The sequence below is a fragment of the Pinus tabuliformis genome, chromosome 9, assembly GCF_031772625.1.
Source record: "Pinus tabuliformis cultivar Carrire ecotype Pingquan chromosome 9, CPIR1, whole genome shotgun sequence".
In the NCBI taxonomy this organism is placed as follows: domain Eukaryota; kingdom Viridiplantae; phylum Streptophyta; class Pinopsida; order Pinales; family Pinaceae; genus Pinus; species Pinus tabuliformis.
Genome location: NC_142307.1, coordinates 114,147,598 through 114,174,063, shown reverse-complemented (window position 1 = coordinate 114,174,063; position 26,466 = coordinate 114,147,598). Strand labels below are relative to the sequence as shown.

Genomic DNA, 26,466 nt, shown 5'->3' with positions numbered 1-26,466 from the left:
CCTTCACCGCTCTCAACGCAAACCCCTTTATTCCGCGTGGCTGCAAGAGGGACTCCAACAAAAACGTGCAAAGCTTTTGTCTTTTCACCAAATTATCGCTAAAAAGAAGGCAAAGAAACTTCTCAATTTTGGCATCAGCGCTTGACTAACGTAGCCGGACGAGACAAATAATTTGAGTGGAATGTATGTAGATATGCATTTGATCGCTGATTCCGCGGGAGTAGGGGACGAATTCAGTACATTGCCTTTAACATAAAATGTCACATCCGCGTTATCACAAGGAATTTCCTATAAAACTGGATTCTCCAGCTCCCTCTGCATTTTGCGAAGTTATCCTGGCGACAATGACGTGGCATGACGAGATCCACGTATGACTTTTGGCATCGGGATGAAGACAAGGCGATCACGTTCGGCGTGCCCCCGTTGGACGGCACGAGACCGACCATTCAATCTTCTCACCGTGAATGTCGAAGACGGTCGGTGGGAAGAGATGAGTCTCGACAAGGCGTTTGGTCAAAACACGGAAAGTTCGGTCAACAATAAGCACGTGGGTGTATTCTGCATCGATACGTGACACGTGTAACATGTATTTGAAAATCCTTAGAAGATTCCATGGCAGGAATGATATGTAAGGGGAAATTTTTATTTGTGTTATTTAAATTAGTTTTTTTTACAGTATATATGGATTTATTAGCGTGAAAAATCTCTAGGGCATTTCGATTGTGAAGGGGTTACGCATTAAGCTTGTGATTTCAATAAATTCTTGCCGGATTTTAGAGAAATTAGACTAGAAAAACCCACCAAAAGTTGCACTGATTTCAAAAAATTCCTCTTGGATTTTAGAGAAATTAGACTGGAAAAACCCACCGAAAGACAACTCATTGTGAATTGTGTATTTTCTTCAGATGAGGAAAAACCCACCAGAAAAGCTTCTAAAAAGTTGCATTGATTTCAATAAATTCCCCCTGAATTTTAGAGAAATTAGACTAGAAAAACCCACCTAAAACACTTCCAAAAACTTGCACTAAAGACAACTCGTTGTGAATTGTGTATTTTCTTCAGATGAGGTGGGTAGCAGCGCTGGAATTTCAATTTTTTGCTTTTGTTTTCCTAATTGGAAATTTAATGAGTCATTTGTTTATTATGTTACTTGTTTTAAGTTTTATATAGATTTATGAATATGAGGAATAATCCTTCATTAAGCATAATAATAGCTCAGTGATAATCTTCAGCGACTCTATTTTTTCTCTCTATTTTTTTTTAGTATTTATAAAAATCTCAATTATAACAAATCATTAAAAAATGGTCACAAAAATAGGTGTTGCAACTAGTTTAAACTCTCAATTACATAGAGAGGTGCAAAGGAACGTTGTTATGAGAAGTGGGGGAATGTGGAAAGAAACTATTCCTTATGCGACATGTCAAGCTACATCATCGATGTCACCTTATGGGGTGCACAATGCCACTGAGGGGAAAGAACTTTCTAACCTCTGCACCTCAGGAACCACTCCAGTGCTTGCAATCAAAGGGGGTTGTGTCAAGGGAGATGTTTTATTATGTGGAAGGTGAGTGAGCGATGGTAATAGTGACGTGGTTTGGGTGGTGCAAGTGTCTGACTTTCATTTAAGTGCGTACCATCGAGAGTGCTCAGAGGAGTTGAAGAAATTGTTAGCCCAAAGATGAAGCACATAGATAAGCAAACACACATGACTTACACAAGGGTTCTTTATTATCACTTATGTGCATCATTGTGAAATGTGTTGAATGAAATACTTGTAAGTGGTGCAACCATGAATTTGGATATATATTTTTCTTTTCATGGGTGGAACTATGAAAAAAATCGTAAAATGTTTCTCCATCAATGGTTCATCATCATAACAAATAAGCATTCCATGGAATCCATTACTATGAGTTAGTCACTACACACATTGTCACACACACATGACGGTGTTTCAAAAGCTCCTTTTATAAATAATTCCAAGCCTTCATCTCTAGTCAAGGGTTCAATGTTCTTGGAGTACTTAATTGACCCCATTCTTCCTATTACCTCGATTTTGCAATTGGAGATAAAGGTTTTTCTTGAACTATCATTGCAAAATCTAATGCCCACTGTATTTGCCAAATTGATTGGAATCAATGTGATACCATTATCTAACCTTTTTGCTCATCCTTTTTGTGGATGCATTTTTCTTTATGTTAATTTTTGAATAGTTACTTTCTCTTTACTAGATTTTCATCTAAAGTTTTGTTGAAATAATCACCAAGTCACTGTGATACCATTAGCTACCCCATTCATTTGGGCTTCATAATTCCCTCCAATTTTTTTTACAAGTTTTCATTTGCTATCTTCAACATTTCTCGTTGTCTTAACCTCGTAAGTTTACATTTATACCTTTTACCTCTTCATAATTATATGAAGTAACGTTGCGTTTTCTTTGCTATTGTATTTTTAATATATTAATCTTAACGAGAGATTTTTCGGCGTAAATCACATGATATTTCATTTGTCAACGCGTTTCGAACCAACGAGTGTGGTTCATCGTCAGGACAAGTTGAAGAATCAGATCAAGCTATGCATGTTAAATAGTCAGAGCAGAACCTCCAACGATTATAATTCTTGACCAGGCAACGACTATATTGACCAACGGCTAAATTTGACTAGGGATCAGTTAGCATGACCAGGGGCATAAAAATAAGTTAATTTAATATATTAATTTGGAAGTTTAGTTATAATAAGTCAGAGGGATGCATGACATCACCTTTTATTTATATATATATATATATATATATATATATATATATATATTATAATAATAATAATAATAAAGTAGATTCTAAATGGTTATTAAGTTATTATTATTGGTATTATATATATATATATATATATATATATATATATAAAATAATAATAAGAAGGAACTAATGGTATTATATATATATATATATAGTGGATTTTAATGGTTATTAAGTTAAGAGTTAGTTATAAGAGGTATGACCTTTAAAAAATAATAATAATAATAATAATAATTTTCAATATTCATATTGAATTAATTGTTTAACTAATTGTTAAATAAATTATCTAGATTGAATTAATTGTTTATATATACCTAAAGGTTTTAACTACTTTATAAAATTAGATATATATATATATATATATATATATATATATATATATATATAGATAAAATAATGATGCAGGCGCATCCAGCTAAGGCACCATGATCGAGTGTCGGTCTCTGCCAGGTTGAAAAGTTGAGTTAACATTTTGTTTGTCTTTTATGTTAGTTTGTCAGAATAGGAGGTAGGATTTTTGTTTCTAACTTAATCTCTGAATTAGTCAAAGGTAGTTTGATCGGTTAGGGTTATTTACTTGTCTGTCTTTAATAAACCATGGATTAATAATTGTCCTGTTATTCTAAAAAGGAAGAAAAAACAAATGTGTCCAAAAGGAAAATCTTGTCATAAAGACAGAACCAAATGCTTAATAGCCATGTAACTGTAAAGTCTACAACTGAAAAGTAACTGTACAGTTTCATTAACTGTGAACAAGAAACATATAAATGTAACAGTGAAAGTCATGTACGGGGTTCAGTACTTTCTTGCACTCTAATAATAACAATAACAGAGAAAACAATTCAATCCATCTGTGTGTCCTACTGTATTTCTATTGTGCTTTCTAATTAACGAACATCTGAACAGACAACATACTGTGCACAGACTATTGTATTTAATTCTCTTTGTTTTTCCTGAGAAAAAAACCAGTCCTAACAGCGAGATGGAAGAGCAGATGCCAGAACGAGGGCTTACATTTCCATTGAAGCAAACAGCGCTGACAGAATAGGAGTAGCACAAATAAACTCCAGTACGGGTCAAGCATCCACAGGCCAGACGAAATTTTCTATTTTTAAAATTAACTGTCAAACAAATTACCAGAGCAACCACAACATTCTCACTTGTTCATGGAAACATCACAAGCATAGCCGTAAAACAACAATAACACTTCCAGGCGTAGAATCCAGATTAAAAAGCAAACGACGGCCTAAGCGCATAAATGACATTCAGGTAAACCAAACCCAACTTTCTTTCCTGAAGTTCTTTTCTTCAAATTACAAAAACAAGTGTATAAAAATACATAGTAGCATTGCAAGATAAAACACGGACAAGCGCAAAGCCAGTGGACGACAAACCCTAGGTGAGGGTTTCGAAAAATTGTTTCATACATAGCAACAGACGTATAAGCCAGTGGACAACAAACCTAGGTGAGGGTTTGAAAATTGTGTTTATACACAGCGAATTACAGTAAAAAATCACCAGATAGTGGAAGCCCAGGACAACAAGACGACCAGGACGCTACTTACAGCCGAGAACCATTTGACAAGCATCGAGGGGTGACAAACCCTCACAACCAGAGGCCTATTCTAAAAACAGAATGAGGACTGAAGGAAATTCATGTTGACAGAGCCTACCAGACAAAGACCGAAGCATTCATTGCCAAGACCTCCAACCGCAAACCCCCAACACTTGCAGAGAAGCCGACATACAGGTGTTAGAGTCACATTATCAAGGAAATAAAATTACAGTGCATGAAAAGTAAATAACAGAAGTCACATTTAACTTACCTGAGGGATTGTAGTGAGAACTGAGGACAAGCTTTCCACCCACGGGTTCGACCAACTGCGGAGACAAAGGAGCAAACTGGTTAGGAGCTGAGGAAAGAAAATAGCAACTTGAATCAAGGAGAGAGGGGTTACCTGCATTGAAGCCGAGGACGGAAGGGTGCCATCGTTTCGAGCCTGAACGCAAGCCAACCACTGAGTTGCAAACAAGAACAAGAAATACCAAACTACAACTCGGAACACGACAACCTGTTGAGCCAACAGTGGAAAAAAAAAATACAGAGAACCACTTACCCAGGCGACGGCGGGAACATTCACAACTGCCCAACGAACCAGGCCAAAGACTACCCACATAGACATAAAGGAACCAGTACAGAAGTTACCAAGAGGCACGCCCAGAACTTGCAGCAAAGCTACATACCCAACTCGCAGAGCATAGCAGAACAAACCCTCGATAAGCACAATGAAAATGACCAAGTGAATGACAGAGGAGGAGTTTTGGCATAGCAAGGAGCGGGAAATGCGACCCGAGGCGAGTACACAGTCTTAATTGTGAAATTGATTGCCACCTAACCCTTTTCCAAAATATCCGATGGTTTGATCCTCACACATGTCATCACAATTGTAATGTTTATGCAATCATATAATCAACCAAACAATCATTTAATCGCCTAAAGTCCGAACAGTGTTGGGCTGGTCCCATCATAGTGGTATCAGAGCAAGTTAAATTGACTGGAGAAATGGAGAGAGGAAGGCAAGGTCGTGGTAGAGGTGTTCGAAGGATAGTAGAGGAAGGACTGAGAGAGGAGATTAGGATTCTTACTGCCCGTTTGGAGGCAGTCGAAGCAGGGAGAAGAAGAGACCCTGAGGTAGGCGATGACAGCGAAGAGGAAGCTGAAATGAAAATAGATGGACCGAATGGCGAGACCCTGGAAGTGAGATTGTTGAGGTTTGTTTTAGTGGCAAGCAGTAAACCCAAACCAGAACTCCCAACCTATGATGGCAGCCTGTCCATAGAGGTTCTATTGGATTGGATCAGCGAGATGGATAAGTATTTCGAGTGTGAGGAAGTCAGTGAAGACCGTAGAGTTAAGTTTGTTGCGATGAAATTGAAGGGACACGCAGCCCTGTGGTGGGACAGTGTCCAAACGGAGAGAAGGAGATTGAACAAGTTGCCGATTAAAACCTGGTCAAGGATGGTGGCCAAGTTGAAGGGCAGATTTCTGCCGAAAGATTATCAGATTGCACTACATAGGCAAGTGCAGAATCTGAAACAGAAAGGAATGACGGTAAGGGAGTACACGGAGGAGTTCTATCGAATGAACCTAAGAGTCGGATATACAAAGGATACCGCAGAAAGGACAACCAGGTACGTAAATGGTTTAAGACTAGAAATTTTAGATGAAATTAGTATTTTGTCTCCAAAGAACATTGAAGAAGCATATCAGAGTGCGATGAAAGCTGAAGAAAAAATTACTAGAAGGCAAAATGCCCGGAGAGGACAAGGAGCCGGGAGGGGAAAAGGCCAGTCATATGGCAGAGGGCGCACTGCTAGTAGTAATGAGGAAGGCAAAAGTTTCAAAGCTTCCGGATGCTCGGACAGAGGTAATAATGTAAGAGGCGGTAGGTCATACCAGCGAGGCAGGGGAAATGGCCGAGGTAGAGGGGCTGGTTATCAATGTTACAGGTGTCATAAATGGGGACACAGATCATTTGAATGTCCAAAGGCAGATTAAGCTGGACAAGGGGGTGCATATGTTGCACAACCAGAGGAAGTAGAGGCACCTCCCCAAGAAGCAGAAAATGCTCCAGAGACAGGGGAAGCCTTGGTGCTGAACAAGGTGTTGTTAAAACCAACCAAGGAGGTCACTGAACAAACACAGCGGAAGGCTTTATTTAGAACAGTTTGTAAGTCACATGGTAAGTGTTGTAAGTTAATTATTGACAGCGGTAGTACAGATAACTTGGTGTCCACAGAGATGGTGGAAAAGCTGGGATTGAAGCGGTTGAAACATCCCACCCCTGACAAAGTTTCATGGCTACAGAAATGCCATCAGTTGTTGGTGGATGAACAATGCGAGGTGGAGTTTCAAATAGGCAGATATAAAGATAAAGTCATTTGTGACATCAGGCCGGTGGATGTATGTCACATATTGCTAGGCAGGCCTTGGCAGTACGACAGAAAGGTGGTGCATGATGGATTGACGAACTGTTATAAGTTTGTCAAGGATGGAATCAAGCATACGCTTGTACCCATCAAGGAGGAAGGGACAACAGAGATAAGTGAACCAAAAGCATTGTTGGTTAGCGGAAAACAATTTCTGAGACAAGTTGAGGATAGTGAGATGGGTTATGCAGTTGTCAAGAGAGCAAAAACAATGTTGTTGCATACAAAGGTATCGGATTTACCTCCAGAAATCCAGCAGATATTGCAGGAATTTACGGACATAATGGTGGATGACTTGACTTTGATGATATTTCTTATTAAATTAATCATATTTATTAATAAATAAAACTTCCTGATGCAGGAGCATCCAGCTCCGAGGAGACGAATGACTATTGACTGACTCACGGGAGAACAGAAACAAGACAGAGGCTCCAGGATTGGGTGGACAGGCCACCAAGTTGGTTGTTGTCTTTCTTTAATTATTGTTTGTTTTCTTTTATTTCATAACACTTTAAATTACAAGTTGTTTAAGCTTAGGAAAGGAAAACTGTTTAGTTAAATTTTGTTAAAGGTAACTAAATGACAGTTAGGATTCAGGTAGAACAGTTTGATAATTAGTTACGCTTCCATGTAATTTAAAAAGAAAAAGAAGAATGTAACAGGGACTTCTTCCCCCTCGTGAAAGAGAGAAATAGATAACTTGACCAAGAAACCCTCTGTAACAGAACTAATGTAATTTTGACAGAGATAATCTATTGCTGACATTTTCCCACATATTGCACACAAGTATTTACTGTGTATTTGCTGTATTTTAAAAGCGAATTGAAATAGAAAGAGTCTGACTGTAACTAGAATTTAAAGAACGTTACAGATATCAAATCAAGATCACAACTGTATTGCACAGAACCCATACGCCAAGCACGAAGAGTAACGCGGCCACATATTACCAACATACGAGCTTGCAGAAGCTTACAAGAAAAAGGTACCAAACAAGACAACTCTGTTTCCATTTATTTATTTAAAATATCGCATAACCATTGCACACAGAAAGGAGCTAGCTGACAAGAGTTAAGATTAAGAAACATTACAGTATCATGTAATAAAACCCGTCATCGCCGTAACACATAAATTACTAAACCCTTGCTATACAAGAAATGTTGGACGCCTTCCTAGGACTGAGGCTGTAGCTTGACGCAAAAGGGCAAAGAACAGAGACTACAAACGCCGGAAAAAGGCACGGCCGAACCCAAAACAAACTAAGCAAGGAGACACCAAAACCTACAGCCTTATCGAGCAATTTACAGACATATTGGAGCAGGAGTAAACCCTACCCGGTTGCAAGGGGAACCAGGGTCGAAAGGAGTTGAAGGTTGCACAAACCGAAACCCTCGTGCACGAGCCATCTGGCCAACCTGCACATAGAAGCAAAGTAAGGTTAGTCCGAGACTGGAACCCTGAATCATCATCGAAGTCAAAAGGTTAAAGAACAACGAAGATGCAAGTGTAAAGGCACCAGAAAACTCACCAACAAGTCGACAGAAGGCTGTTGAGACAGAAACCAATCCCATAACTGAGAATGCACAGAAACTGTAAGTGACTGTAAGAGGAAACCAAAGCAGAGTAAATCATAGAGCGATAATTTACCTTCGAGGGCGGGTAAGAGTTCGGAAGAGCAGCAGCATCAGGGTCGCAGACATCTGTACAGGACCATAGCTCAGTAACAGGAAACGAAAACAACCTTACATAGACCTCATGAAGACATAAATTACTTACCATGAACTGAGCCATACAGGTCCACACACCCCAACAAACAGCAACGAAGGCAGAGGAACAACATTTCACCAGTAATGGTGGCCATCGACAGAGCATAGTGTCCATTGAATTGACGGAAAAGCAACCCAGGTTCGAGTTCGAGAGCAGCGCCATAGGAACGTGGAGTGAGAAACCGTACAGGTGACAGGGTGTGAAAAGAATCGAGCATAACCCTTTAGGGTTTAACAGAAGCGGGAAAACCATTGACTGGGCGAACCGGTAGCAGGACCTATCAACCGGCAGATAGGTGTATTAATGAACCTCGGATTGGGGGCAGAGTGAATCTACGGAGGATTGTCCGCACGACATCGCAAGTGACCGCCAAGGGCCTGAGGAGTGACCACGTGACTGAGTGTCCACGTCACCGAAGGGCTGGGCCATCACTTTCGTTTAATAAATTTATAAGGTAATATCATAATTATCTAATTTAACCCGAACAAATCAGATTTCAACCTTATTTTGCAAATTGCATATGTTAAAAAGCATTTTATTATTAACTTCCAACTTTCACTGCAAACAATTTTTTAATATATAATGAAATTCATAATACACACCTCAAACAAGGATAACGTTCTAACGAGAAGGGCTTGAACCCAACCAACAACCTTAACTCATTTCAATAATCTTGAAACCGAACTAACAACCTTCACCGCTCTCAACGCAAACCCCTTTATTCCGCGTGGCTGCAAGAGGGACTCCAACAAAAACGTGCAAAGCTTTTGTCTTTTCACCAAATTATCGCTAAAAAGAAGGCAAAGAAACTTCTCAATTTTGGCATCAGCGCTTGACTAACGTAGCCGGACGAGACAAATAATTTGAGTGGAATGTATGTAGATATGCATTTGATCGCTGATTCCGCCGCTGGAGTAGGAGACGAATTTAGTACCTTGCCTTTAACATAAAATGTCACATCCGCGTTATCACAAGGAATTTCCTATAAAACTGGATTCTCCAGCTCCCTCTGCATTTTGCGAAGTTATCCTGGCGACAATGACGTGGCATGACGAGATCCACGTATGTTGGCATCGGGATGAAGACAAGGCGGTCAGCACGAGACCGACCATTCAATCTTCTCACCGTCAATGTCGAAGACGGTCGGCCGGAAGAGATGAGTCTCGACAGGGCGTTTGGTCAAAACACCGAAAGTTCGGTCAACAATAAGCACGTGGGTGTATTCTGCATCGATACGTGACACGTGTAACATGTATTTGAAAGGCCTTAGGAGATTATATGGCAGGAATGATATGTAAAGTGAAATTTTTATTTGTGTTATTTAGGGCATTTCAATTGTGAAAAACTTTTAGGCCATTTCAATTGTGAAGGGGTTACCCATCAAGCTTGTGATTTCAATAAATTCTTACCAGATTTTAGAGAAATTAGACCAGAAAAGCTTCCAAAAAGTTGCACTGATTTCAATAAATTCCTCCCAGATTTTAGAGAAATTAGACTGGAAAAACCCACCGAAAAACAACTCGTTTTGAATTGTGTATTTTCTTCAGATGAGGAAAAACCCACCAGAAAAGCTTCCAAAAAGTTGCATTGATTTCAATAAATTCCTCCCGGATTTTAGAGAAATTAGACTAGAAAAACCCACCTAAAAAACTTCTAAAAAGTTGCACTAAAGACAACTCGTTGTGAATTGTGTATTTTCTTCAAATGAGGTGGGTAGCAGCACTGGAATTTCAATTTTTTGCTTTTGTTTTCCTAATTGGAAATTTAATGAGTCATTTGTTTATTATGTTACTTGTTTTAAGTTTTATATAGATTTATGAATATGAGGAATAATCCTTCATTAAGCATAATAATAGCTCAGTGATAATCTTAAGCTACTCTATTTTTTCTCTCTATTTTTTTTATAGTATTTATAAAAATATCAGTTATAACAGATCACTAAAAAATGGTCACAAAAATAGGTGTTGCAACTAGTTTAAACTAGCAATTACACAGAGAGGTGCAAAGGAATGCCAATATGAGGAGTGGGGGAATGTGGAAAGAAACTATTCCTTGTGCAACATGTCAAGCTACATCATCGATGTCACCTTATGGGGTGCAGAATGCCACAAAGGGGAAAGAACTTTCTAACCTCTACACCTCAGGAACCACTCCAGTCCTTGCAATCAAAGGGGGTTGTGTCAAGGGAGATGTTTTATTATGTGGAAGGTGAGTGAGCGATGGTAATAGTGACGTGGTTTGGGTGGTGCAAGTGTCTGACTTTCATTTAAGTGCTTACCATCGAGAGTGATCATAGGAGTTGAAGAAATTGTTAGCCCAAAGATGAAGCACATAGATAAGCAAACGCACATGAGGACTTACACAAGGGTTCTTTATTATCGCTTATGTGCATCATCGTGAAATGTGTTGTATGAAATACTTGTAAGTGGTGCAACCATGAATTTGGATATATATTTTTCTTTTCATGGGTGGAACTATGAAAAAAATCGTAAAATGTTTCTCCATCAATGGTTCATCATCTTAACGGATAAGCATTCCATGGAATCCATTACTATGAGTTAGTCACTACACACATTGTCATACACACACATGACGGTGTTTCAAAAGCTCCTTTTATAAATAATTCCAAGCCTTCATCTCTAGTCAAGGGCTCAATGTTCTTGGAGTACTTAATTGAGCCCATTCTTCCTATTACCTCGATTTTGCAATTGGAGATTAAGGTTTTTCTTGAACTATCATTGCAAAATCTAACGCCCACTACATTTGCCAAATTGATTGGAATCAATGTGATACCATTATCTAACCTTTTTGCTCATCCTTTTTGTGGATGCATTTTTCTTTATGTTAATTTTTGAATAGTTTCTTTCTCTTTACTAGATTTTCATCTAAAGTTTTGTTGAAATAATCACCAAGTCACTGTGATACCATTAGCTATCCCTTCATTTGGGCTACACAATTCTCTCCAATTTTTTTTACAAGTTTTCATTTGCTATCTTCAACATTTCTTGTTGTCTTAACCTCATAAGTTTACATTTATACCTTTTACCTATTCATAATTATATGAAGTAACGTTGCATTCTCTTTGCTATTGTGTTTTTAATATATTAATCTTAACGAGAGATTTTTCGGCGTAAATCACATGATATTTCATTTGTCGACGCATTTCGAACCAACGAGTGTGGTTTATCGTCAGGACAAGTTGAAGAATCAAATCAAGCTATGCATGTTAAATAGTCAGAGCAGAACCTCCAACGGTTATAATTCTTGACTAGGCAACGACTATATTAACCAATGGCTAAATTTGACTAGGGATCAGTTAGCATGACCAGGGGCATAAAAATAAGTTAATTTAATATATTAATTTGTAAGTTTAGTTATAATAAGTCAAAGGGACGCATGACATCACCTTTTATATATATATATATATATATATATATATAAAATTAATAAAATAAAGTAGATTCTAAATGGTTATTAAGTTATTATTATTGGTATTATATATATTTATAATAACAAGGAACTAATGGTATTATATATATATATATATATAATAAAGTGGATTTTAATGGTTATTAAGTTAATGGTTAGTTATAAGAGGTATGATCTTTAAAAAATAATAATAATAATAATTTTCAATATTCATATTGAAATTAATTGATTAACTAATTGTTAAATAAATGATCCAAATTGAATTAATTGTTTATATATACCTAAAGGTTTTAACTACTTTATAAAATTATATATATATATATATATATATATATAAAATAATAATAATAATAATAAAATAAAATTAATTCTATTAAGATAAAAGTTAGTTATAAAAAATATTAATAGTTTAAGAATAATAATATTAGAATACGTCAAGGGTTGGAAAGAATAAAAATAATTTAAACATTCAGATATAATTAATTGTATATCTAATTGTTAAATTAACTTATTATTATATAAGTAATTATATTTTCTATTAGTTAAAATTATTAGCATAAGCCAAAAAACGAGGGAGGGCGAGAGGGGGCGAAAGGAAGAAAACAACTAGGAAGAGAGTGTTGGGATCCAACAACTACTGATCTTCCAGCCATCCTCTCTATTGAGATTGCTTGGCCTCTTTTCAATCTCAAGGGCTTCCCTAAATTTTCGATGATGGAACTGCGAAACTCTAGCAATAACACTAGCCTCCTCAATACAAACATGATGCTTGGTTTTTTCCGCATGCTCTGCTAAAGCGAAAGACTTGGTTCTCCTATGTTTAAGGTCAGTTGCGTGCTCACTAATCCTTTGATTAATGGAGCGACTAGTCTCACCAATATAAGGGGTCCCATAGGAACAAGGGATAATATAAACCCCTTTCATATATTTAGGGTCAATAGGATCCTTCACTGATCTAAGGGACTTACAAAAGTAATTTAAATTCTTTTAACTTTAAAGTTTCGTTTACTTAAGGTTTTAGCTTTGTCACTTCTCCATATTATTTTGAATCTCCTCCATTAACTTTTCACATAGATCTATTTTTTCATTCATAATTAAATATGAAGTGAAGATTGGACAAACACTACACATCCAATAATAGAATAATACATGTTATATATGTTGGAATATACACTTTTGGATCTAATATGCTCTATACGCTAAGCTGAAATACAAACCATTTAATAATATGAAATGTTGAAATCCACACTATTGGATTTGAAATGTTAAGATATATGCCATTATATGATATATATTTTAAGCATAGTCTAAGTTTTCTACATTTTGGTCCTTTTCCTGGAATAATTTCCAATTAATTTGGATGAAATTTGACAAGGATTTGTTGAAATTGCAAGTTTGATATTTGTAGTTTACACAATCGAAGTGTTGTTGGGGTTTTTAAGGGCATTGAATGCATTTATGCATTGAAAAATACATTTTAAACAATAAAGAATTACAATCTCGCCAAAGTTTGTATCATTGGATTATGTGGAAAGAAACAAAACATAGAATAATTAGGCTATGTCTATATTTAGGATCTGACAATGTGTATAATAACATATAAATATTTTATTATTTTATTCCATAAATTAGAAAACATATACAACATTTTTTATTTTATTACAATAAATATTTTGTATTCTACTACTGAGTAAATATTTTTTAATTCTACTCCTGAGTACATATTCCTTGTCTAAAAGTTGGACTTGTAGGAAATGGATATTGCTTTACTACCACTTTCAAACAATTTCCCCAAAATTCATATTATATTTTCTTTTGTATTTGGTAGAATCAATAATTGGAATAAGTTTGTATTCAATGGCACGAGGTTGATTCCATCCACTAAACCGTAACCTTCATGTGTACCCAACATAACTTCATACACAACATACATAATTAGTTGGGATTATAATCAACCACATACCAAACATTATTTTAATAGTGTGTTCTATTGCCAAATGATCTACACCTAGAGGCTCTAAAATGTATAGTATTCAATATTATTAATTATAAATATTGCACAATGTCCATAAAACCATGAACAATAATATAATAATTTCCACATAATAATAACTGATATTTTTTCTAAATTTGAATGAAATATATATATATATATATATATATATATATATATATATATAAACAATAAGTAGATTATAAGAATTAAGCAACTGATAAAAATAGGAGACATTCTTTTTTCTATTTTACAAGCTCAATTAGTAGCAATGAGTAACTTATAAAAAATAGGGACACATTATTTTTTCTAATTTACAAGAAAATGAAGTAAATAAAAATTGATATTGTACAATACCACTGATATATTTTTTTTTTTTTCATTTTTACAACTAAAGATACTTTATTGCCATATATATTTTCTAGGAAAATATATCAGGTGGAGTTCATTATAGGTATAATAACAAGACAATTTACAAAATGGTCTCAATGTGCAAAGCATCCCAAAAATCGAAACCAAAACCGACACCATCATAAAGCAAACCGACTGAACACCAAAACGACACATCATTCTTTTGATCCTTCAACTACCTATAATCGGTCATATAACAAACCCTAGTTGTATATAATGGATCACAAAATCTAGTACTTGTACATCAAAATACATACATAAACGACGAGATGAGACAAAAATCAAAGGAGTACATACATCAAAATACAAACATCCAAAATTAAAGGCATAAGGAAAGGATCCAAACCTACTCGAACCTAACATAACATAACCAAACCTTATTTCACTGTAGAAGGCCAAAACATGTCATGAGGTGCATCGACATGATCAACACGTGTCATTGGATGGTCAAGTGTATTAATTGGTCAAGGCTTTGCATGTAGAATGAGTCATTCAGATTTGTAGATTTTAGACTGAATAATTTAGTGGCCCAAAGTAACATAGAATGGAGGACTTGAAGTGTTGTGCTAAGAATCACCCTCCTTTGTCCCCATTTTGCTTCATTGAGAGAGTTACTATGGTTTATGAATACTCCAAGCCTACTTCGTCAACAATTTGACTTATTTCACATGGTCTTGGACCTATCAATGTTGTAGCAGGCCCGCCTATGCTCTCTGCCCCTTTAGCAATTCCAACCATAGGTTGAATATCCTCTAGTGTAGGTCTGATAACAACATCGTTGCAACAAAAAATGGTATGCTCATGAATGGAAACTTTGAAGAGGCGGGGATCGAGAATAGAACATCAAGGGAAAGCGCACTAGATTCATTTCCCTGGTGGAATAAATAGGGCATGGTGGAATATGTAAATGATAGGGAGAGGCAGGGCAACATGTACATGGTCATTCTTGATGGTAAGCATGTCGTGAGGCTGGGAAATGAGGCCTAGATCAACCAGCATGTAAGCCTTCAGAAAGGATCCACATATTCTTTCACATTTAGCGTGACACGAACCTGCGCACAAATGGAATCACTCAGCGTTTATGTGCCTCTGTCGACTAGGAACATGGATTTGCAGACTTTATATTATATTTATGGCTGGGATGCCTATTCATGGGATTTTCAGGCGCAAGTTGACAATGCCAAGGTTATTTTCTAAAATCCTAGTTTGCAGGAAGATCCAACTTGCAGTCCGATTCTTCACACCATCACCTTGAAACACATTTCCTCTCCTGAAAAACATCAAGACAATATTGTGGTTAATGGAGATTTGAAGGAGGGGCCATGGATGTTTGGCAATGAGACATTGGGGGTTATTTTTTCGACAAATCTGGATGTGGCAACATCATCTTTATCAGGATGGATCATAGAGTCGAGCAAGGCAGTGCGATATATCGACTCGAATCACTACAAAGTTCTTGAGGGTAAGCGAACCATCGAGTTTATTTCAGAGAAAGAAGGTATTATTTCGCAAATGGTGGAGACAAATCTCGAGAATGAATATATGATGAGTTTTCTTTTGGGATAGGCTAGCAAGGGTTGCCAAGAACCGATGGCGGTCATGGATTTTTTCCGGAGAGTAGTTGGATAGTTTCCACTATAATAATCCTTTCTAAAACGAAATCTATGAGCCTAATAATGCGACCTTTACAACAAAGGTCAAACAAACCCGCATTGCATTCTAAAATGATGGGACTAGCCCACAATTCCACAATATAATATTTAACAATAATATAGTAGTGCGCTAATCCACAATTAAATGATTAAGAAATGATTTGGGACTTAACACTTGTGATTAGGTGTTAATCATAGGATGGTTCTGGTTATTCGTTGGATGGAATTTATGCTAGACTTTAATGATGTTGTGTTGGCGGTACTTGCCTTGGTTACTGTTTCCCACTCTTGGTTTACGCCAAAACCCTGCATTCTATGTCATTTCTTCATTTTGCATTTGTATTTTCGCTGCGCTGAGGGTTTGGACTGGAAGTGAGGGTTTGTGCTGCGAATGTATGGAGTTGAGCAACAGGCTCTGTGTGCGCCCAACTATGGGTTGTGCTGCTTGTTGGTGTGGCACCTTCATTTGTTCTGGTGATTTCGTTGCTCGGTCTCTTGGGCATAGTATGAAGGTTCTTCTCGTCTGTGTAAGAGAGTTGCTGCTGTCTTTGCCTGTTTGGTTAATAAACTTGTCCCTGCTCCATTGTTTTCATTTCATTGTAGTTCTTCTGGTTACTACTTTTGGTTAATGGGTTACCCGTGTTGCGCTCTACAGGTCACAGTCGCGGTGGCCTCCTCCTCAGCTTCGCAGCTCTGTTCAGGTAAGCTGTCTCTCCATGATTCGTTTCCCTTCTTCGTTTTCCTCCGGTTCTAACGAGGACTGCTCCTTGGTCTCAGGGTGTCACCATTGGCTGTGGCTCAGTGGGATTCCATTCTTCCCACGCGACTAATCTCCAGGTAAAACAATTTGTTTACTGTGCATTCAGTTTCTCACTGCTTCTTGTCTTTTACTCTGTTGGCATTTGGCTAACAACATTGTCTTGTTTTGCTTGCGCAAGTGGGAGTTCGTTCTCTGGCATGGTTGATGAAATTGCTTCGGCTTTGTTCCGATAGGTTCTGCTACTATCATCAATTTGTCTTTGTTATTTGGTCTCTATCAATTTGCTGGGTAGAGTCCCAGTTCTCGTCCACTCGAGTTTCTCTGCTTTCGCTATGCGATCTGGCTCAGTCTTGTACAAAACCCTCATTTGTATTATGGCAGTTTTGTGACTTTAAACCACCTTTTGGACGGTGGCCGACCAAACCCTCACCCTTAGGGTTCTGCTGGTTCGTATTGTTCTTCCGTCGTTTGAATGGATATCCCTAGACTGTTATATGTATACAAATATTTTTTTGTTGGCAATGAAAAGAATTAATAGAGAATTTGATTATATTTCGATTACCTCGGTCCTGGGATTGTTTCTCAGCGTTTGCATTCTCATTCTTTTCGAACTTCTTGTAATGTGGTTGGCTTTCGTTGTGGAACTCTGTTTGTTTGCTGCCAGTCTTCGTACTGGAAATACTCGTCCAATTTCTCTGTCCACTTTCTATTCTTTAGAAAAGAAAATAAATGAAATGGGTAGGAACGCACAATATTTGCTTAGTTTTGCTTACTTAATGATTAAGGAAAAGTAAATGAATATTACAATGAACCGTAACAGATGGACTCAAATGTTTCGGATGAAAGAAATTATTCTCTGTATTGTATTTCTGTTCTCATGTACTAAACCCCTCTATGATTGTATTACATTGATTTTTATATTGTGCTTGAATAGTTACTCAAACTATTCTCGGTTACCATACAGTTACCCTTTGTAGTTACATAGTCGATAATCTTATTGGGTTTTCTTGTATTGTTAGAGTTACAATATTATACTTTTTGTTTATGAATAGACACCTGTAAGATGGACTAAGATAATGACAAAACAATGTAACTGTTATGACACTACCCTAACTGTACTGTTCCTAATGTTTCTTAACTAATTAATAATAAAACAAACTAATTCCTAGACAAGGTTTTATTCATTAAATGTAAATGAAACTAAAAGTTTTTGAACCTATCCTTCTTGGCTGAGACCAACAATCGGTCATAATGCCCTTAGCTGGATGCTCCTACATCAGCCTCTCGGGGTAAGAAAAATTCATGACTCCAGTCCATAAGCTTCTAGAATGAATAACCCACCTGCTCTATCTGTCTAGCGTTAAGTCATGAACTGTCCTCAATAGGACGGTTCTTCCACTTCACCAGATATTGCAGATACTCTTTCCGCTGAGTTTGCTTGGCCACCTGAGTGTCGAGGATCCTCTCGATCTCGAGGGGCTGAGCGTAAGGCATTTGTCTCATCCAAGCATTACTTTCCTCCTGTGTGTCCCGTGTAGGTCGTGCGTTACTGTCTTCCTCTGGATCAACAGTGTATGGAAACAGGTCTGCCACATTAAGGATGGGCGAGATGCCTATTCCTGGTGGCAGCTGTAATTCATAAGCATTTGCTGAAAATTTCCGGAGAACTTTACAGGGGCCTATTTTCTTGTATTTCAGCTTGTTATATGCACCCTTTAGAAAATGCTCCTTGCGCAAATGCGCGAGGAATTCATCCCCCACCTTAGAGTGTACCTTTCTCCGTTTCAAATCTGCTCGCTTTTGACTGTTGTCCTGCAACTTTATTTTCACCTGCTCGTGTAAATCATTCATCGCTTTAGCGAAATCCTCCCCATCAGCACTCCATCTTTCCTTCTATCCTAGATCTCGTAATTCGTGTACTCCGCAAGGATGCATACCATATAAGATCTGAAAAGGACTGTAACCCATGCTATGATTGGGCGAGTCATTGTAAGCGAACTCCGCCTGGGCAAGTACTCGATCCCACATTCGCGAATTTTCACCAATTAAACTTCGTAGCAGGTTCCCCAAACTTCTATTTACCACCTTTGTTTGCCCATCGATCTGCGGGTGATAAGCAGAGCTAAAACTTAACTGCGTGTCCATATTCTTCCACAAGGTGCGCCAAAAGTGCCCTGTAAACTTCACGTCCCTGTCAGAGAGAATGGACTTAGGTAGACCATGTAGCCTGACGATCTCTGTAAAGAACAAGTTTGCCACGTGAGTGGCATTGCTGGTTTTTATGAAAGGGATGAAATGTGCCATCTTCGAAAACCGGTCTACTACTACCATCACCTAATCATAACCCCATTGTGTCCTTGGTAGACCCAAGATGAAGTATAAGTTGACTGAGTCCCACGGTCTACTTGGAATGGGCAATGGTGTGTAGAGTCCCATATTTTGATTGTGTCCTTTTGCCAACTGACACACTTTACATCTGGTCACAAATATCTACACATCCCTTCGCATTTTTGGCCAATAATAAAAATGGCTGAGCTACTCTAATGTTTTGTCTATGCCGAAATGTCCGGCTAGACCTCCATTGTGCTTCTCCCGAATGATATTCTCTCTCATTGAGCAATCGGGGATGCATAATTGTCCCCCTCTAAACAACAACTTCTCTTGCAAATTATAGTCCAACCACGGACTATTGTTTCTCACCAAAGGATTTTGACAGGCTTCATAAGCCTCTTTGAAATCCGTGTCAGTCTGATACAAGTCTTTCAAATGCTCAAAGCCCAGCACTTGTATCGTACTCTCCTACAAGAATAAAACTCTTTTTCTCAACGCATCCGCCACCTTGTTGGCCTGCCCGCTGATGTGTTTCAACACAAAGGTGAAACTCTACAAATATTCAACCCACTTAGCATGCTTGTGATTCAGCTTGTGCTGTTGCATCACATATTGCAGTGCAAAATTATCTGAGAATAAAAAAAACTCATTCCCCAGTAGATAGTGTCTCCAATGCTTCAGTGCTTGGACGACAACATAGAATTCCATTTCGTAGGATGAATACTTATGCTTGCTTTCATTCAAATTCTCGCTGAAAAACGCAACAGGTTTGTCTTCTTGGCTAAGTACAGCTCCAATGGCCGTACTGCTTGCATCACAACGAACCTGAAAAAGCTTTTTAAAATCTGGCAATCTCAGGATCGACCTCTCTATGATCTTATTCTTCAGTAGCTAAAAACTCCTTTATGTTGCCTCAGTCCAACGAGGCTGACTTGCCTTCTTTATAGTGTCCAACATAGGTGCGCAGATTTCACTGAAATTTCTTATAAATTTTCAGTAAAAACTTGCCAGCCCATGAAAACTACGTACCTCAAACAGACTTTTTGGGGATGGCCAGTTGACAATTGTTGCAATCTTCTCTGGGTCCATCTTCAACTCGTTTTCTGCAATCACGAAACCCAGATAAACCAATTCTTTTTGCAGAAAAGTGCATTTTTTCAGATTTATCAGCAGCTTATTCTGCTGCAATTTTTCCAGCACACTTCGAACATGTCGAAAGTGTTCCTCCCTCGTCTTGCTGAAAATTAATATATCATCCAGGTACACTATTACAAACTTTCCAATGAATTCTTTCAGCATTTCGTTCATTAGTCGCATAAAGGTACTGGGTGCATTACTCAGTCCGAATGGCATTACCAGCCACTCATACAGTCCTTCATTGGTTTTGAAGGCTGTCTTCCACTCATCCCCTTCTCGGATTCGAATCTGATACCCACTCTTTAAATCAATCTTTGAAAAATATGCTGCCTCGCTTAGGTAGTCCATCATATCGTCCATCTGTGGCAGTGGAAATCTGTACCGGATGGTAATCTTGTTGATGGCCCTCAAATCTGTGCACATTCGCCATTCTCCTCCTTTCTTGGGAGTGAGAATTGTTGGAACCGCGCAGGGGCTCAAACTTTCCCTTATCATCCCTTTATCTAGCAATTCCTGCACCTATTTTCTGATCTCCTCATTGTCTTTGGGGCTCATCCGATATGCTGCCTTATTCGGTAGACTTGCTCCAGGTATAAAGTCAATATGATGACTTATACTTCTCTTAGGAGGCAATTTATCTGGTAAGTCATCCACTACTATATTGCTGAATTCCTGCAGCATCTGCTGAATTTCTGCAGGCAAATCTGACACCTCTGTGTGTAGCAGCACTGTCTTCGCTCTTCTTACAACAACATAGCTTACTTCACTGTCTTCAATCTGTTTCAAAAACTGTTTTCCGCCCATTAGTAACACTCTCGTCCCGCTTGTTTCTGCTGTCTCTTCTTCCTTGATGGGCACTAGCGTGTGCTTGATCCCATCTTTGACAAACTTATAATAGTTTGTCTTCCCGTCATGTACTACCTTCCTGTCATACTGCCATGACTTGCCTAGCAGTATGTGACATACATCCATTGGCATTATATCACAAATAACCTTATCCTTATATCTGCCAATATGGAACTCAACTTTGCATTTCTCATCCACCAATAGCTAATGGCCTTTTTGCAGCCATGATACCTTGTAAGGAGTGGGGTGCTTCCACTACTTCAACCCCAACTTCTCCACCATCTCCATGGAAACCAGATTATCTGTGCTCCCACTATTGATAATCAACTTACAACATTTCCCATGTGACTTACAAACTGTCTGGAACAATGCTTTCCTTTGAGTTTGTTCAACTGTTTCTTTGGCTGGTTTCAACAACACTTTGTTCAAAACTAAGGCTTCCCCTGTTTCCGGCACATTTTCTGCTTCTTGGGGAGGTGCCTTCGCTTCCTTTGGCTATGCGACATACGCACCCCTCTGTCCAGCTTGTTCCGCCTCAGGACACTCAAAAGATCTATGCCCCCACTTGTGGCACCTGTAGCATTGATAATTAGCTCCTCTGCCTTGGCCATTTCCTCTTCCTCGCTGATATGGCCTGCCACCTCTCGTGCTGTCACCTTTTTCTGCTGTCCCAGAAGTTTTGGAACTACTGCCTTCTTCACTATTGCTGGTAGTTTGCCCTCTGCCATAAGACTGTCCTCTTCCTCTGCCGGTTCCCCGTCCTCTCCTAGCATTTTGTTTTCTGGTGATCTTCTCCTTTGCTTTCATAGCACTCTGATATGCTTCTTCTATGTTTTTCGGGGAAAGAATGTTGATTTCATCTAATATTTCTAATCTCAAACCATTTACATACCTTGCTATTTTCTCTGGGGTGTCCTCCATATAACCAGCTCTTAAATTTACCTGGTAGAATTCTTCAGTGTACTCTCTTACTGTCATCCCTTTCTGCTTCAAATTCTGCACTTGTCGATGCAGTGCAATCTGGTAATCCTTGGGCAGAAATCTGCCTTTCAACTTGGCCACCATCCTTGACCATTTCTTTATTGGCAACTTGTTCATCCTCCTTCTCTCTATTTGGACACTGTCCCACCACAGGGCTGCGTGTCCCTTCAGCTTTGTTGCAGCGAACTTAACTTTCCGATCTTCACTGACCTCTTCACACTCAAAATATTTATCTAGTTTGCTGATCCAGTCCAACAGAACCTCTGTGGACAAGCTGCTGTCATAATTTGGGATTTCTGGTTTAGGCTTGCTACTCGCCAATAGGACCGACCTCAACAATCTCATTTCTGGCCCTTCTTCATCCGATCCATCTATTGTCACTACAGCTTCTTCGTCGCTGTCATCTCCTACCTCTGGATCCCTTCTCCTTCCTGCTTCAACTGCCTCCAAACGGGCAGTGAGGATCCTGATTTCCTCCCGCAATCCTTCATCTGCTGCTCTCCGAGCACCTCTTCCACGTCCTCGTCTTCCAACTTCCATCTCTCGGAAAAACTCTAAATCCTGCTCTGATACCACTATGATGGGACCAACCCGCAATTCCACAATATAATATTTAACAATAATATAGTAGTGCGCTAATCCACAATTAAATGATTAAGAAATGATTTGGGACTTAACACTTGTGATTAGGTGTTAATCATAGGATGGTTCTGGTTATTCATTGGATGGAATTTATGCTGGACTTTAATGATGCTGTGTTGGCGGTACTTGCCTCGGTTACTGTTTCCCGCTCTTGGTTTATGCCAAAACCCTACATTCTATGTCATTTCTTCATTTTGCATTTGTATTTTCGTTGCGCTGAGGGTTTGGACTGGAAGTGAGGGTTTGTGCTGTGAATGTATGGAGTTGAGCAACAGGCTCTGCGTGCACCCAGCTATGGGTTGTGCTGCTTGTTGGTGTGGCACCTTCGTTTGTTTTGGTGATTTCGTTGCTCAGTCTCTTGGGCACAGTATGAAGGTTCTTCTCATTTGTGTAAGAGAGTTACTACTGTCTTTTCCTGTTTGGTTAATAAACTTGTCCCTACTCCATTGTTTTCATTTCATTGTAGTTCTTCTGGTTACTACTTTTGGTTAATGGGTTACCCGTGTTGCGCTCTACAGGTCACAGTCGCGGTGGCCTCCTCCTCAGCTTCGCAGCTCTATTCAGGTAAGCTGTCTCTCCATGATTCGTTTCCCTTCTTCGTTTTCCTCCGATTCTAACGAGGACTACTCCTTGGTCTCAGGGTGTCACTGTTGGCTGTGGCTCAGTGGGATTCCATTCTTCCCACGCGACTAATCTCCAGGTAAAACAATTTGTTTACTGTGCATTCAGTTTCTCATTGCTTCTTGTCTTTTACTCTGTTGGCATTTGGCTAACAACGCTGTCTTGTTTTGCTTGCGCAGGTGGGAGTTCGTTCTCTGGCGTGGTTGATGAAATTGCTTCGGCTTTGTTCTGGTAGGCTCTGCTACTATTATCAATTTGTCTTTGTTAGTTGGTCTCTATCAATTTGCTGGGTAGAGTCCCAGTTCTCGTCCACTCGAGTTTCTCTGTTGTCGCTATGCGACCTGGCTCAGTCTTGTACAAAACCCTCGTTTGTATTCTGGCAGTTTTGTGACTTTAAACCACCTTTTGGACGGTGGCTGACCAAACCCTCACCCTTAGGGTTCTGCTGGTTCGTATTGTTCTTCCGTCATTTGAAATGGATATCCTTGGATTGTTATATGTATACAAATATTTTTTTGTTGGCAATGAAAAGAATTAATAGAGAATTTGATTATATTTCGATTACCTCGGTCCTGGGATTGTTGCTCAGCGTTTGCATTCTCATTCTTTTCGAACTGCTTGTAATGTGATTGGCTTTTGTTGTGGAACTCCATTTGTTTGCTGCCAGTCTTCGTACTGGAAATACTCGTCCAATTTCTCTGTCCGCTTTCTATTCTTTAGAAAAGAAAATAAATGAAATGGGTAGGAACGCACAGTATTTGCTTAGTTTTGCTTACTTAATGATTAAGGGAAAAGTAAATGAATATTACAACGAACTATAACAGATGGACTCAAATGTTTCGGATGAAAGAAATTATTCTCTGTATTGTATTTCTGTTCTCATGTACTGAACCCCTCCATGATTGTATTACATTGATTTTTATATTGTGCTTGAACAGTTACTCAAACTGTTCTCGGTTACCATACAGTTACCCTTTGTAGTTACATAGTCGATAATCTTATTGGGTTTTCTTGTATTGTAGGAGTTACAATATTATACTTTTTGTTTATGAACAGACACCTGTAAGATGGACTAAGAAAATGACAAAACAATGTAACTGTTATGACACTACCCTAACTGTACTGTTCCTAATGTTTCTTAACTAATTAATAATAAAACAAACTAATTCCTAGACACTGTTTTATTCATTAAACGTAAATGAAACTAAAAGTTTTTGAACCTGTCCTTCTTGGCTGAGACCAACACCCAGTCATGATGCCCTTACCTGGATGCTCCTACATCATACAACTTATATTATGATACGAGGGTTGTAGATAGGAGTTCTCTGTGTGGTCCTGTGATTCATTCAATAAAGTTCGTTGATTTGTCAAAGTTTGGTGTTGTTGCAAGATTTTTTGGATTCTCTATTTCCCTGCTACATCTGGTGAACACATTGACAATAGCATTCACACTGGGCAGTTTGTAAATTAATGTAGGAATAGAATATTATTAGTGTCAAAAATCATTTGTTGCTTGCAGCGTAGCAAAAGTGAAAATATAGCGGAATGTAGTGTATGTGTTATGGTTATTAGCAGTTTTGACGAAAGTGTCTTTTAGTGGTAGTGTTTCTCTAAAGTTGAAAGGGAAAGGACCGCATTCAACTTTGGAATTAACTGGTGAGGCAGAGATGCTTGAATTGTAATTATTATGGAAGTCGTGCTATGAAACTATAGATGATGATGCTATTTGTTTTTTAAAAGGTTTGACAACAGTTGTCACTTTCGACCAAGAAATGGGTAATACTTTCTCTCTACATGTTATCGTGGATAATAAATTGTTCTTCTTGTGGTTTACATTGAAATAAATTGTGTTGTCGAAGGAATCCTTTGAAGTCCTTGGCTAACTGGTTGTAAGAAATTCAGGTGAATGCCGGTTAGAAGTTAGAGCAATGGTTTTGGCCGACCGTGGTGTTGTTTGCATTGATGAATTTGATAAGATGAGTGATCAAGGTTGTGTGTCCATCCACGAGGTTATGGAGCAATATACAATAAAATTTTCTCTTGTTGGCATTCACGCATCACTTAATGCACTTTGTAGTGTGGTTGGTTCTACAAATACTATATATGGCACAATAATTTTTTTCCCTAATTCTTAACCCTTCTTTACTGCAATCACATAATGGATTGAATTTTCAAGCTAGGTTCCCTTCTTTTTCACACAACAAAGCATTCTCCACTTGATATTATTGGTTGAGATATCGGTAACGTATATAATTTGTTGGCATTCACTAGTGATTGGTTTTCTGAATACCTTTCATTCTAACAATCTCTTAATTATTTCATTTGTCCAATATGACTGCTCACTTACTCCAACCAGGAATATTGGCCTTCTAGATTCTTTACTTTCTCGTTTTGATCTAGTTTTTATTGTTCTTGATCAAATGGACCCCGATGTTGATCACTGAATATATGAGTATTTTATATGCATACATTGTTATCTCTCTTCAGGAAAAGATGGTGGTAAGTATACACTCTGCTAAAATGATGAAGACCTTTTATTCATTGCACCTGATAAAAATTTCGTGGGAAGTGTTAGGGCCTAAATCTACCTTAGGCTGAGAAAGGCAGGTCTAGGGTAACATCAAACCACGCTTAACCTAGTAGCTAGCCCTACCAAGTTGGGAGAGGGCTCTCTCCTTGTCAATATCAGAAGAATATGGTCAATAGAGCTTGAGATGACTGATGTGAAGACTGATTTTAGGCTAGGTATATGCTCTGAGGAGTTTGATTGAATTTAATTTTGGTTTGCTAGCTCAAATGTGAAAGGCAGATTTGGGTTCGGGGAATGGACACAGTCTTGCAAAGATCTCTATGGGGCGAGGTAGGCAAATGGTTTAGTACTTCAAATTGAGTGAGATGGAGAGCTTTTAGACTGGTGAGGATTTGGAGAGGGCATGAAAGTCTCAGGGATCCTCTTCAAACAGCTGAAAACATAAATAACTAAACAAACCCTAGGTAGAGCACTACAACATCAATGTATTCTACCTTTATCCTTGTTTCATTTAGTTAAGATGAAAAAAGAGAGATGATGGCATACATAATAGATGTAAACTTGAAATTACAAAAGGAGAAACAAT

General features: G+C 38.3%; 1 pseudogene; it reads left to right on the top strand.

Annotated features, from left to right (window-relative positions):
• The first annotated feature begins 10,627 nt into the window (after positions 1 to 10,627).
• Positions 10,628 to 24,816, top strand: LOC149147349 (protein BIIDXI pseudogene; annotated as a pseudogene).
• The last annotated feature ends 1,650 nt before the right edge of the window (positions 24,817 to 26,466 follow it).